Here is a 4,730-nt window from a genome sequence, read left to right as displayed (position 1 = left end):
AGGTCTCGCTGCCCAGGTGGGTCTTGAACCCGCGGGCTCAGGCAATCCACTCACCTCAGCCTCCCAAGGCGAAGGACTACAGGCTGAGCCACCGAGCCCGGCTTGCTAATTTTTTTTTGAAACTGAACATGTACTATACTATCATACAACTTTGTAAAAAAAAAAAAAAATTCATGTTCCCCAAAAATCATTTAATTAATTGTTTTCCCTACAGAAAATCACCTTTCTCACTACAAAGATATTTTGGTTTCCATTTTGAGTGTGATCAACTTATTAACAAAGACAAACCTCTTCTACTGCTTTCTTTAACTGGTTTCTCACTGATGAATGTGGTAATTTGTCAAGATTCTTTTACAAATTAAAAATAAAAAACAAAAAACAGGCCAGGTGGTGGCTCATGCCTATAATCCTAGCACTTTGGGAGGCCAAGGTGAGAGGATTGCCTGAGCCCCAGGGTTCGAGACCAGCCTGGGCTACTTGGCGAGACCTCACTTCTGCAATAAACCAAAAAATTAGCCAGCCACAATGGTGCGTGCCTGTAGTTCCAGCTACTTGGAAAGCTGAGGCAGAAGGATCGCCTGAGCCTAGCAGGTAGAGGCTGCAATGGCCGGGAGTGTGCCACTGCCCTCCAGCCTGGATGATAGAGTGAGATTCCAACTCAAAACAAACAAACAAACAAACAAACAGAAAACCACACATTTGTGTTTATTGTATACTTCAATTTCAACAATCGAGCATTAGACAGTTTTAAGTGCCTTATGCCAACAGACAACTGAGATTCTGCAATTAGCACTTCTTTCCCAAAACAGATTATATAAATGTGGGTGTTCCTGTAGCCACTTACTGCTTTTCACAGAGGTTGGTGTCATTGATAACTCGTACCTTGACTAAACTTAATTTTGTGATGGTTCTATAATCTTTTCTGAGTCGGAGTCTCACTCTGTCACTCAGGATGGAGTACAGTCTCCATCCTTTCCTTCCCCTTTCTCCAGACCTGTTTAAAGGAACACACAGAGAGGCTCAGTGATTTTTCAAAAAGTATGTTTTCAGCACTGAGCAGGCTTCAGGAATTATATTACCAACTCAGTATTAAAAAGGAAAAAAAAAATCAATGAGGTTCTAATCTGCCTGAAAAATCCAATTTTGTTTTGAAAATTTTGTTTTCTAAAATGCTCCACTAAGCCGGGCTCAGTGGCTCAGCCTGTAATCCCGCGCCTTTGGAAGGCTAAGGTGAGTGGATTACCTGAGCCCGCGGGTTTGAGACCCGCCTGGGCAGGTGAGACCTCATCTCTACAATAAAATAAAAAAATTAGCTGGGCGTGGTAGCGTGCACCTATAATTTCGGCTACTCAGAAGGCTGAGGCAGAAGGATCGCCGGAGCCCAGCAGGTCGAGGCTGCGGTGGCTGGGAGTAGCCACTGCACTCCAGTCTGGGCGACAGAGTGAGACTCCAACTCAAAAAAAAAAAATGCTCCACTATTAAATTTTAAGGTTGAAAAACCACTAACAGTCTAAACTCTTACCTTCCAAAAGAAGATTTTAAAGCTAACACAGGTGGCAAATGTTGGTGGCAAAGTATACATAAACTGGGGTGCTTTAACTAACCCTCGCTGCCTCTCATCAAAGGTCCAGAAGGACAAAAAGGCAAAAGTACATTTTAACATTACCTTTCTTCAACTTCCTTCATTCTCTACATGAGCCACACAAGTTATCTACAATACTTTTATTTACAGTGCCCATGAGCTGTCTTTACTGCCATTTTCCAAACACTACAAATTTGTTCCTACTTTCTCTAACATGTTTCTTCAACTTCTTTAATTTGTTTCCTCCCTTCTTAGAAATTTGCCCTGTGATGTATTACGTCACACAACCTCTCTTTATCAGACAGTTCTAATCCTTTAGACAGTATGTTCAGGAGAGCCTGTATTATATTATCACATAACCAGTTTTTTAAATACACAGAAATAACCTTTCCTCAGAAAGGCTAAACAGACCTGCAAGTCTCAAAATGGACTGGAACTATTAAAATGAAGTAAAAAGCCAAAAGGGAGGTCAAATGTAGAGACTGAGTACCTCCCAAATCAGAACTTGGTCCCAAACACACCTGTGAAACCCAGAGTAGGGGTGCACACTGGCCACGGAGACAGTCCCAGTGCTCTGAACGGCATTTGTTCCCTGGTCTTCTTTAGAAATGTACTAGATCCATGTAATTATTTCCAGTACTTTCCAAACTACTCAAACCGTCCTTGTAGAGAAATAGACGGGTTGATGTGAAGCTTGGCATGATTAAAAAAATAAAGCCACAGAATATCAGAGGAGTGGTTCTCATGAAATATTTAGTCCAATTTCCTCATTTTACACACAAGAACAATGAAACACATGATTAAGTAACTTTCCCACAGTCTCAGGGGTAGTGGGAGAAACTAGATTTTATTTTCATTACTTCTTTCTATTCTTCTAGGAAGTACTACTATACATGATCACTACTCAGCTATCATCACATTTTGGCATTATTTGGATGCTCACTTATGCAACATAGAAAGCTTACAAAACAACGAGCACAATTATAAACAGGTCACCTTAATATGACTTAGGAAAAAAAACACGCCAAAGATCACAACACATCCCACCACATTCACAGTGTCTCACACTGCAATCCCGGGAATCGTTTTCCAGCATCTAACCACCATTCCAAAATAAAACTCTACCTAAGAGCAGTTCTTGCTGATTATTGAGATATAAATGGTTATGGGTTAATAGGTACTAAGCCATAACTGCAACCCTGCCCTATACACCAAACACTATTCCCATTTTATTTTACCCTTTCTAGGTAAGAACTACTTTTACCTAATAAGTCAAAACAATGGCAAAAGCTCTGGGTGCTAATTTACCAAACCTGATAATAAATACTTCAGAAAGCAACGTTTAGCTATGCCTGTGTAGATTCTAGGTTCATAAATCCAAACCAATCCACATCCAATCCAATCCACATCCAATCCAAATGTGCCTTCACACCACGGCATATTTATATACTTACACCTAAAAGAAGCTATTGGTTTAACCCCAAAATGGTATTCTCTACAAAATATAATACAAGTGATGTAAAAAGCAAAGTAACTATTTTTATTCTTCCTGAGTAACACAAAAACCTAGAAGGCTCACTTGAAAAAGCATTCACATTTTAATCATTTATATAATATTCTTCTGTTTTGACTAAGTGGTTCTTCTCCCTGTTGCATTCCTCCCTGACACTCCCCCGTTCCCCAATTCTCCTAAGGATCCTAACACCACAAACTTATTTATACTTCAGTCAAGAAGAGGGCTGTTAACCTTGACATTTTATGGGCACTCTTTGAAGAGGACAAACTGAATGTTTTAGTTTTGCTTCTTTTTAACTAAAAAGGTAATTATTCCCACCAACCCCTCAAGAGATGGGAACTCCGTCAGAGGCTCCCTAATAACCAGCAGATAAGAGTCATCCTGTGAGGAAATATAGACAAGACTATTATTGCATTACAAAATCCTGAGTCATCACCCAGTTCACTCAGCATATTTGGGTAAACACTGAATAAGTGACTTATGTCTTGTGTGTTCATCCACCCAATACCCACGCATGAGCATACAGTGTTGCCAGATTTTAGGTACAGTTAACCCAACAAGATGCAGCGAAATTCTTTTTCCAAAAAGTTCTTCCGCCACAGGGAAGATGCCCATCTAGCAAATAATGTCTCGAACGTGTCCTCACTGCGTTTTCACCTTTTCCCCCCGCATTCGGTGACACTATAGCTCGCAGCTAGTTTACAAGGAACAACAACAACGGCATCCCTCAAACCGACTTAGGTGCTCCTTGCTCATCCGAGCAACTCAAAAGTTAACACAAGCCCGCCACTAACAAAGACAACCTGACAGCGCTCTTCCCTACCTTCTCTGGTATCGTAAGGGACCCTCCAAAAGAAATGTCACCACTGGCGCAACATACACTTTCCTCGGGGTCCCAAACAGCATCCTCCACATTCAGGTCTCATCAACACGCCGAGGGCTGACTCCAAACCAATCTTTTTCAAGTTCACAAAGTCTGCGCAGGCCCCCAGAAGCAGAAGCCAGAAGTTTCCCTCCGGCCCCGTCCTCATTCAGAAAGTTAACTCGACGCCCACCGAGAAGGGCCGAGGCGGGGATCGCAGGGGCAGAAAGAACCGAGAAGCCGAGCGTTCCTCCCCCAAAGACTCTCTCGCCCCGCCTTCCCCACGCGCCAAGGTCCACGGAGGACCCTCGGGGACGCTCCTCTCTCTCCTTCGGGTGCCTCGGGCGCCCCAGGGCCCCGCAGGTCTGGGGCAGAAGCAGGCAGGGAGGACGCCGGGGCCGGGGAGGGCCGGGGAGGACGCGAGCGGTCCCGCAGGAGAGCGGCCGGGAGGACGCTTGCGGGCATCGCAGGCGTCTGTCACCACCCTGGGGCCACTGCACGGGGACACTCCGGCCAGGACCCCGCTGAGGGTCCAGCCGCCCGGACAAAGAGCACCGCCCGACGCCCTCCTACTGAGCCTCTGCCCGCAGGCCCGGGCACACTTACGTGGAGAGTTTCCTGGTCCAGAAGAGGCCCCCGGGCCACAGCTCTTGGAGTTGCACGGCCCGGCCCAGGTTGCTTTTGATCTGGGCCAGCTGCAAGTCGGACTCCGCGTCCAGCCGCTCGGCGTAGGGCAGCAGCTTGTTGTAGACGATCTCCTTCTGCGGGAC

At 44.9% G+C, this 4,730-nt stretch overlaps 1 protein-coding gene across 2 annotated transcripts in view; it reads right to left on the bottom strand.

Moving 5' to 3' along the window:
- Window positions 1-4,724, bottom strand: part of PSME4 (proteasome activator subunit 4) — a 120,549-nt gene extending 115,825 nt beyond the window's left edge. For both annotated transcript variants that reach the window (XM_021718780.1, XM_008070473.1), the window contains exon 1: window positions 4,567-4,724. The gene's annotated coding sequence lies outside the window, so the exon portion shown is untranslated. The remainder of the gene's footprint in view (window positions 1-4,566) is intronic.
- Between the last annotated feature and the right edge of the window lie 6 nt (window positions 4,725-4,730).

The sequence above is a fragment of the Carlito syrichta genome, unplaced genomic scaffold (genome assembly GCF_000164805.1).
Source record: "Carlito syrichta isolate Samal-C Ts95f unplaced genomic scaffold, Tarsius_syrichta-2.0.1 Scaffold313443, whole genome shotgun sequence".
In the NCBI taxonomy this organism is placed as follows: Eukaryota; Metazoa; Chordata; class Mammalia; order Primates; family Tarsiidae; genus Carlito; species Carlito syrichta.
The sequence above is the reverse complement of the archived record's forward strand: the minus strand, read 5'-3'. Positions and strand labels throughout refer to the sequence as shown.